This window comes from Strix uralensis, chromosome 8 (assembly GCF_047716275.1).
Source record: "Strix uralensis isolate ZFMK-TIS-50842 chromosome 8, bStrUra1, whole genome shotgun sequence".
Taxonomy (NCBI): Eukaryota; Metazoa; Chordata; class Aves; order Strigiformes; family Strigidae; genus Strix; species Strix uralensis.
Window position 1 is genome coordinate 1,845,829 of NC_133979.1, and position 10,418 is coordinate 1,856,246.

Consider the following 10,418-nt stretch of genomic DNA (forward strand, 5'->3'; position numbering starts at 1 on the left):
ATCCATACATATTAATAAGGCTTTGTAGCGATAATTAAGCGATGACTAATATGTTTGTGAATGTAAGTATCCAGCATAGGCAGGAGAAAGAATTTGTAGGTAAATAAGTTGTATATGTCAGTAAAAAAATCTTGACAATAATAATCAAGATTTGCTGAGCTGTACTAATTTTTTTTTTTTTTTCCCCTTTTACACTTAAAGCAGATAGGACTGGCTTTGATACTGTGCTCCCTTGTATCAAGAAACTCGACGCAGGTGGAACTGTGGGAAGTGGCGCCGCTGCCCTGGGTGGCCTCAGCTGTCCTCCTGGGACAGTCTTGCCTGCTGTCCCAAACCCTCTGCCAGAGAGATGAAAGTCTGTGCTGAACGATGAAGGTCTGTGTGAACCCAGAGCCCGGGAGGAGCAGGCAGGGCTGGTTGCTCCAGGCAAATGTAGCACTCGAGAGCAACACGCACACTCTAGGGGTAGAAGAGGGTCATGCTAAATCCAAGGTGAGGTGTCTGCACTTGTGAAGAATCCCTTTTAAGAAACAGGATCCCAGATTCATTTGCACTTTCTGAAAATGCTCCTCAATTCTGGACCAGACAGGATGAGGCAAGTGGTGGGCATTTGTTACTGATAATGAAAGTATTGAACAAAACCCCCCATCAGGACGCGTGTTGTAGGCATTGATGCAGCCACGGAGAGGTTCCCAGTGTAGCCTGTGTGTGAAGTTAGCAGCCTGCTCCACTATTAAGGCTGGTTTGAGGCATTCATGGTGGTGGTTGTTCCTTATTTCGGTTCATGTCCTCTCTCCTTCCATGGTGTGACCAAAACTCTCTTTTCCCAACAGTTTGAGAAACTTGTAAAAAGCTGAAGATGAGCGACAGAAGACACTTTGCAGCTTTATATAGATCTTTTGCATTTCCTGTGGGATTTTATGTGAATTTTTGTGCTTTCTGTGGTGCAGGTGATAATGCAGAAGGAGAGGGTGGTGACAGAAATTCATGTAAAGCAGGAGAATACATTTGAGGAGGTCTGAACTTCAAAGAGGTGTTGATGGTAGTGAAAATGCTGTGTGCTCGGCTTGTTGTAGAAGGAATTGCTGATGCAAATGCTTGAATATGTATTTAAAGTGAGATTTGGGCTTCCCATTGTTTCTGGGTTTTTTTTAAGTTGACCCATATATCATTTCCCTGGATTAATAAGATTTTTTAGTTGTCTGTTCAGTGAATGTATCACAGGGACTACTGTTCAATTATAATTGTCATGCTTCTTATTTCATTTTCCATAATTAAGTGTTAGACTTCCATGAGAGACATTATCTGTAAAATGCTAGCGTTGCATAGCAGTTTCATTTTATGTGATCTTAATTTGCAGATTTTTTTTAAAAATACCTTTTGCAATTAGTGTATCGGCTTATATTATTTTACAGGTTTTCCAGTAGATAGAATCTGTGTTCACAGAATATGCTCTATCTAATACAGGTTGCTTTTACTCAGGCTGAGAAGGGGTTTAAACATTCTCATGAAAGCTGAGCACTGCTCACTCAGAGTAAAGGAAAAAGAAACACTCTTCACTGCATTTCAGCCTCCACATATATCTCAGTGAATGTTTATCACGAAGAGAAGGCATCAGTCACCAGGTTTTTTGTACTGGGAGGCAGCCTGGGATAAATAACAAATCCTGTAATTAGGAGCCAATAGATTCTAATTGACTTACGTTAGTCCTCAAGCTGAAATCTAGCCTTTCTCTCCTGTCATGGCATGGCGCATCCTTTGTTTAATGAACACTGAAGGGAAATCGAGTGAGGTAAGAAAAAATAGCTCATCTGAATGGATGCAGCCTCATGCAAGTGTTTGAAGTTGTTATTTTAAGTGCTTATTTTAGCGACGTTTGAGCTGAGCCTTTAGAATATATAGAGTAGCATTTAGGAAAAATGTTAATGTGGTTGCTTACTTTAACATGAGCTGCAGCTCTGCCAGCAATGATGAGACATGCCATTTAAGGAACACTGAAGCTTTGAGTGAAGTTTTTACTCAACTTTATTTAGAAACTTGCTGGAGTGCACCGGATGCTGGGGGAAACCAGAACACACTTTTTGGATTGTCAGACCAAAGGCAGGAAGGTTCCCACAGAGCCCTCCTCCTTATGTAGCTTCTGTTTCTTATTTAGATTTTGTTTTTTAATACCCAAGAGCTTTTAGTGGTGTCCTGACAATTGTGGCCTGGAAATTTGTCTAAATTAAAGCAGGTTTTGTTTGTTTACTTAAAAGTGCTAACAGACTCAGACAGTCCCACAGCATTTTTCAGGGCTTACATCATTCTAAAATAGATTCGATTGATTCAGAACAAATTTGGCCAAAAAGGAGTTTTCTTTGCCCGCTTGATGTATTTGCATCTATACAAATGGAACAGCTGATCCTTGGCAGGTATGCTGAGTGTAGTATCTGGAATTGATATGAAATGTTAAGAAGCTTATTTTAGTTGCTGGAAGCTCCAGGAGAACACAAGGAGTTAAATGAACTAGCCTGAAGATGTGAGACTAAATATGGGAGCCTCCGCTAATGTAAGTAAATGTAAGTTGCACTGGGTGTATATCAGATGAAGGGCTGCTCGCACACTGTTCAGCTTCTTATTTTTGATGACTTGAGATTTTATGAATCCCTACATGAAGAGAAATGTGAAGAGCCAGGTATGCCCTCACAAAATGTGGAAAAGGGTGAGGATGATCAGTTGGGTCATGGAAGTTTTCTTCACATTTGTTCATTGCAGCTATATGAGACAGTAGCTGTATTACAACACCTATAAAAAATACGTATTAGCATCAGACTCTTATCCACATTTATTTATCACATAATTAAACACAGGATCACAGTGTTTTTTAACTCTTAGCCTTCCCAGACTCTCAGTAAATCGCCGGAGAGAGAACTGCTGTGAGAGAGGGAAGCTACTTTGCAGTCCAGGACGACTTGCTGAGCTACTCCTGTCACTTCACTGCTGCTTTTTTGAGGACAGATGCATGAGCTCAGGTGCCGTGAGATAGCAGCCCCCCACCACCATACCGAAAGGAGAGATGGGTGAGCAGAGGGTCTGGGGCTCGAGAGGGTTAACTCCTGGGGTGCTCCATCAGCTGTAGGACTAACCTCCTCTGTAGTTCTGGGAGAGAGGGGAGTAGAGAGGAAGGTAGCCAGAGACAGTCGTATGGAAGTGCCCGTTTCTCTGCTGACTGCAGAGGGAGCATCAGGAGATTGTTCTTGTGGAGCTGAATTAGCTTTTGAAGGTAGCCACCTCTCTGTTTCTCACTCAAAGAAACGTCATCTGCTGTCGGTGGCATGTCCTGTGGAAAAGCGAGAGACCGAAGGAGGAAGGTGTGTCATTTGGGCTCCGAATTTCAGCAGCTGAGAGTTTTTAGGACTTCATAATTTATCTTTCAAGCAAAAAGATTATTATGTAGGCCTACATGTGTGTTGGGAATACTTGAAAAAGAAATTCCCAAAAGGGTGAAGTGCTGTGCAACTCTGTTCATACATGGAAGCTCTTCTGCCTCAGAGTCTGTCCCTCTTCTGAAAATGTCAGGAGACCAAACTCCTGGGAGAAATTAAAGGGGGTGGGGGAGAGGTATGAGAGTGACAGTCTGGTTCATTGACATTGGATTTGGCATTTGTCTCTTGCCACAAAGAGCTTGCAAAACTGTGAATAATTATATAATAATTACAATTGTGGAACCATAGGTCTTTTGGAGAAGACAAGGAGTGTGTACACTTGTTTATGTTACTGAAAAATGTGAGTTTCTGATTTGTCTTACTCCTGCAAGAAATGCACAGAACGAAAAGAGCAGAATTATATTCTAGTTAAGGCATAATCTAACAGCGTGTGCAGCTCCCCGTTGCAGGACGAGAGTCTGTCCCGAATTGCACTGATGCAACCTGAAGACAACAGAATTCGATTCTGAGAACCCAGGTAACTGGTGGTGATAGCCAAATCAGAAGAAAAATAAATTTGACTTTCCTGGGTTGGAATGGCAGAGCTGGCAAATCACTTGTTGATTTTACCTGTACAGTTATCTGAACTCACTGAATGGAAAACTGTGTTACTGTTTCAATATGCAACAACTACCGGAAGATCTGTTGCTTCCTCCATTTTAAAGACCTAATCAAGAGTCTCTGAAGTCATCAGAAATCTTTTTATTGGTTAGAGGAGATGCAGATTCGATTGCAAATAGTTAGGTGGCTCACTGGTATATTATTCTAGAAAAGTGCTGATTTATTCTCCTGTGCAGATGTTTGGCGATGAGTGGTGACACCAAAGCCTCAGTCTGTGTTCGGCTGTTTAGAGTCCCTTGAACATGGTTTTGTAAGGCCGTTTCTAGCTAGTAATTGGTAACTGGATGTGGTTAGGATAGTTAGATAAACATACAGAGGAAGGGGATGAATCACTAAGTAAATATATTGATGCTGTAGGAACTGCTGTTATGTACAGCACATTTGTGGCAGATGTGACGTATTTGTTTTCTGTTGTCAGGAAAATGTTACTTGAAAGAAGAACTGAGTCTAAATGCGTAGTTCCAGATCTGCATATCCACACCTTCTTGATGCATGTGTTGTCTCCGTTTAGACTCGTAACTAGTTGTCAGCTTTTAACATACCCCACTTCTTTTTACATATCCCCTTAAATTTGATCCCTTAATCTGAGGTCGTATCAGAGAAGTTTCCATTGCTGTAAATGTCAGTGTCGCTGCATCATTAAAAGCCCCTAAAGTAGATGGTCTGCGTTAATGTGAAAAGACATTTATGCCAGTGAAACAGCATTATAGTCATTAGTGGAGCATGTTGGCAGTTTCTGTCAGCAATTTTTGCAACCATGTAACATAGAACGGGATAAAAATACCATTTACTGTGATTTGCATGCCACATAAAGAGGACAGACTGATATAGTACCAAAATCGTGAAGAAAAGCCCTGCAAGTATTTTTCCATCCTCTCTTTTGCACTTTTTCAGGATCTTGGTGGTACAGTACATCTCCTTGAAGAGCCCTGTGCCCCTTGGGGGTGCCTCGGGCTGGGCACCCCATTGCCAGCAGCCCCAGGGCTGGTCCGTCCTTCGGCGGAGGGAACCTTATTGGGAGGGAAGAGGAACCAAGGCAGAATGGTCGGTGCCAGCGTTTGTGTCCATCCAGGTAAAGGGCTTATTCTTTCCAGTTTACAGTGTTGAGGATTTAACCATTAAAAAGGCCTAATTAGAAGACAAATTAGATGAGCGATTGCCTTGTTGCAACCAAAGTAAAAAGCATGCGCATATATATATGTGATGTGTATATTTATGCATATGTGCTGAAATGCGTTCTCCAATCCCCTAGTGTTTATTTGATTTGTAATGAAAGCTGGATTGTTTTGAAATCACGGCAGACATTTTTTGAAGACAAAAAACTCATGTCTGAGCTTTGAACTCTGTGAGATTTGCCATGATTTGTAGAATATCTCTACCTTGAGTTTCAGTGCAAAGTTTCAGTAAGGAACCGAGTATTAAGCAACAATACATAGAAAATGACATAAGCTATTGCCAGACAAGATACTGCAGTGATACCATAAAATCCTTCTCCAGTTACTGCTTTCCTGATCCACTTGGCATGAAATGTTATCTTGACTTCTACTTACTATTATCATAAAAACCACAGGGGTTTCTTCTTGCTGCTACTTGTTTTGTCAGAGATCCAGTAATTGGTAACACGTGAATTAACATTTTGCAGCAACAGAAGAACAGAGTGCACAAACAACCATGGGAAGTGGTGTTCTGAAAAATCACTTCAGCATTTAAATCTGTGGCAAGCATCGGGGCTAAAAACCCACAGTCTTTAAGAAGCAATGGATTTACATCAAGTAGCTTACATTTCTCCTGCTGCTAACCACCTATGTGAATGTTTATGACTAAAATGGAAACATGATAAAAAATTAATAGTCATCTCAGATCCTTTGATGCGATGTTTATATTTTTGTAAATCTTCGCAGCAAATTCTGTTGTGTCTTCGTACTGGAATTGTTTTATACTTGGTTTGAATGTAGTCCCTTGCAATATCATATCGTGGTACACTGCTTTGTTGTAATTGTAGTTATTGGTAACATGTTTAGCTTAGTTTGGTGCACTACAAATTATGTATTTGGTCCATGAGACTGATTGTGAAACATAATGAACAGCTAACAATGCCAGAAAAAGAATGAAAAAGAAAAATCAGAGTCAAAACACCCTGTAAAGTCTTAAGGTACATTTTAAAAGATTGATGGAAGGGTTTTGAGTTCTCCAGCCTCCTGTGGGTTACCTCTGCTGTACAGGCTAGTGAATTACTCAGATCATCTTCCTCCTCATACCCTTGACTTAATTGAGCTGTAGTGTGAGAAACATTTATTCAACAACTGCAGGCGCCGACGCTGCGGGGGAGCTCTTCAGCTGGGCTGGAAAGTGAGGACTGCAAGATTCTCAGAGATTGTTCAATACAGCCGTTAAAACACAGCAACGGATAAAGCCTTCTTGAAACCTCTAAGTCATTGGATAGATCTTTTGATTCGAAATCTTTTTGAACTAGGGTCACCTATGGTTCCTTTGCAGCTCTCAGCCTCGCTGTTGCATAAAAGAGGCCTTCAGATTTCACCCATTTTGTCTGACAAGATCCTTTTTTCAGCATTCATCCTTCATGACCACAATTTAATCATTTAAGATGACAAAAAACACCTAACAGTGGGTTCTCAATTCTAATGGAGTCATTTTCAGCTGGTATTGTTAGTAATAAAGTAAAAAAGGAGCACAGGCTTTCAGGTTGGAAGCAACCTGGTACTTTTAAGAAGCTGTTCTGGATAACTGAATGAGCAGTGCTAAAGAAATGGAAAGAAATTTAAATTTTGTCCTTGCAAGATACTTTAATCCAGTATTTATAGCAACACTGTAAAATCAGGACTGTCGGAGAACAAGCTCTGTAACTGGAAGTGGAAACTTGCTGGTTCCAGACCTGGCCCTGCTTTGTGACAGTAAGCACATTGCTTAATTATGTTGTCTTGGTTTCCTCTGGTTTTGGCCCTGAGATGAGAGGTACCTATGAGTAAGGCTGAATGTACCCACGATATGGAAGAGAAGAGATGGAGCAACAGGTTTTCTGCTGGCAGGTAGCACTGAGTGCGTCCTGCGACCGAGGGAGCTGGGGGACTGTGTGTGTAGTCCTCTTTGCCCCTCCAGTAAATCCAGCCCACACGGGTGACCCGAGAGTTGCTGTAAACAGGGAATGTTGAAATGTTCATGGAGAGGATATTATAGAAAGCCAAGAAACCATGGCTGGAATATGCACTTAGCAGAGTGAATTTTTCCACCAAAACCTCAAAGAGATTTCCAGTTGTAACGTTTTTAGCATTGAAAATATAATCCAGCTTTTTCATTTTTAGGTCTCTGGCCATTATCCTTTGGTCTCAGCAGAACAGCAGCCGTGCATTTAACAGCTTCATTAATGCCAGAGTAATAATTATCTACCGCAGGAGTGGCTATCACATCAGGAATTTTTATACCAGGACTGCAGCAACATTCTGATTCTTCAGAACTCAGGAGCAACATTTGTAAAGGTATAAAATCAGAGAAAAAGATTATGTAATCTGAATCTAACGCAATAACAATGTATTAAAAAAGAGAAAATGTGAGCCTGTGAGCTGGCTGCACCGCAGACCAGGTAGCTTACACAGAGTGGGTTAGTTCTGGCTGCTCAGAAAAACAGTTTCACCCTCCACCTTCACAGAAAAGACTAGGGCCAAAGTGCGAGCTGTTGGCTGGGCTGAGTAATTCATCCCCAGAGAACAGCTTACCCCATGAGTCCGCTTTGTCTGTTCATAGATATGAATTATAACAATATTTGAGATGATGCATTTTCATTTCTTTCCTTGCTACAGCGTGATCACAAGTTACCTGCTGGGAATTTTTTCAGTGCAATATTCAGAACTGTGTGTTTCATGTTTAGAATTGGCCAAGTAATCCAGATGCCAGTTTCTGTTTCTTTTGTGATTATTTGTTAATTGTGTTTATTACATTTATATATATAAATGTAATTTTGTTATATAAATGTAATTTATATAATAAATATATGTTATATATAGTATAAATACATTTTTATATATAAATGAAATATCTAAATATATATATAAATATCTAAATATTCTCAGAGTTATCGTACTAGATTTCAAAACATGTGCAAAACAATAACAAAACTAAAGTTAAAAAAATTTACAAAATCTCGCAGTATTTGTTATAAATGGCAGAGACTATATGTGAATCACACGGGTGGGAAAAACAGATCATCTGTCATGTTTGCTTCCTCTGGATCTTGAAAATAGACACTGGAGCTGGCTGAAGGGCGCACTGCAAGAAAACGCGTTTCTCTTTTAGAGAAACTTACTTGGGGAGACAGAGAGATGAAAAGCTTTGTGCATTCTTACGAACTCTTTTCATCTTAATCATGAGCATCTGAGGCCTTACGACTTTTTTAAGCATCAGGATGGTCCAGTGATGTTATTTTATGGCAAGGCCTGTATAATTATAGCTAGAATTCACATGCATGTTTTCACATAGTCCCTAGGTACCTGGTTAATCAGTTGGATCCCTTAGTGACCCTCTTCTAAGATTCACGTTAGTTTCTGAAGTGTAACACTTCCAGAGCCTTCCCACCATTCTGCCTATGTTTGCTCTCATTTTTAAAATGACCCTTTAATCTGATATTTAATTATTGTCCAGCCTGGAAAGAAGGAGGGAGCTAGGGCGGAGGGTTTGGGGCGGCCACTGAGGGCCATGGCTGGACCCACCACAGCGCCTTGCACCCCAGCACTGACCTATCTTCACCCTCAGATCACCTGCCAGGTTGCAACCAAGCTGTCGGGGTGCTCCCAGGATCTTGGCTTAAACTTTGTTTATGCCTTTTCTTGTAAATTGGCCAATCTGCATAGACCTCGGCTAGGGAAGTCGGGGCGTGCTCTGTAAATCGCCCGTAAAGCTACAGCATGTGGCGGCAGTGTGAAGTTCTCCTCTGTGCCCGCTCCTCGTCACCTATGGAGAAAAGACCAGGAGACGTGGGTAGAGCAGAGGCAAGGGGCTTTCATGCCCTGGCCCATTACATCACTTCGGCACTGCCCGCTGGTTATTTGCTCTCTATATCACTTCCCCCCAGGAGGCTCAAAGAAATCAGCAAATCTCCCCCAGCAGAGCCACGAATCCCTAGCCCAATTCATTCAGGCGCAGCGGGAAAGCCAGGGATTAATCAGAGGGGGAATGCTGTGAATTCCTGCGCGCTCTTTCTTTCCCCGGCGCAGCTGGTGGCGGGGACACTGCCAGATGAAAGCGGGGCTGTCAGCATCCATCAGCCTGGCTCCGGCGGCTGCATTCCAGGGGATGGACTGGCCTCAGCTGGTGGCTCCGGTGCCGCTTCCCTCTGCCAGGTTGGATGAGGGAGGAATCCAAATCCAAGTACACCTCGCTCGTCCAGCTTTCGATCTGTTTTTTGGAGTTACCAAATTCTCTAAGACAGAATTAGAATGGAGATATTTTTGAATGTTAGGCCACAGCATCACAGAAACCGGGGACAGGAGAATTTATTGATGGCCCATCTTCTTGCCACTTTGGAGTTGTTCTCTTTCTGATCTTAAATTCCCTAAATGAGGTTTCTCTGATGTAACAGGGAAGCTATTCTTGAGGAGCTTTTTATGGGGAATTCTGTTTTCTCCTGGGTGTCATTATTCAGTTATGACTTATTGTTGTCGTTCTCCACAGTGGTAAAATACCCACTGATAGAGCTGATTTTTTCCTTTTTTCTTCTTCACAGAATCCCACTATACATATTAATCATCCTTTCTCCAGCTCCCACGGCACTGTCCATGTGTACTGCTGTTCCGTAGCTGTGTTGCCATCACACATAAGAGTCACCAGGTGGGAGCCCGTAGTTGTTTATCGTAGCATATTTATCATATTTATTACCCGCTGCATTGCAAACAGTAAACCAGTATGAGAAATACCGTGATAAATGAATGTTAGAGCAGCACAGCACGAAGCAGTGGCCCGGCAGCCTCGCTGCTAGCTCTTACCATAAAATTGGGAACTCGTTAGGGCTGCAGTAGTGTTGGAAATGTGTCCCTCCAGGTCTCCTTCCATGAAGACAGTGATCCCCAGTAATCCCCTGCTGTGCTGACCGCCAGCGATCTGGCACATCACAGCCAGCAGCCTGCAGCTGGCCAGCAGGATCCTTTGCTATACGATAATGAGGGGCTGTGAAAAATGTTAAGGAAGGAGGAAAAATTGGAAACCATTGCTTTTAAGACCATTTAAGTTCAAGGGCCAGCCTGTGCCAAGACTAATCAGGAATGTGGCGAAAACGAATATGCAATCTTTTATGATTTATAATATTAATAGTATAATATACTATTA

General features: G+C 41.9%; 1 long non-coding RNA gene across 1 annotated transcript; it reads left to right on the forward strand.

The window, feature by feature from the left end:
• Positions 1-117: 117 nt before the first annotated feature.
• LOC141946283 (uncharacterized) lies at positions 118-7,989 on the forward strand. Its single transcript, XR_012629798.1, has 3 exons — positions 118-3,942; positions 4,980-5,157; positions 5,728-7,989. It is a non-coding gene; the product is annotated as an uncharacterized LOC141946283 (long non-coding RNA).
• The last annotated feature ends 2,429 nt before the right edge of the window (positions 7,990-10,418 follow it).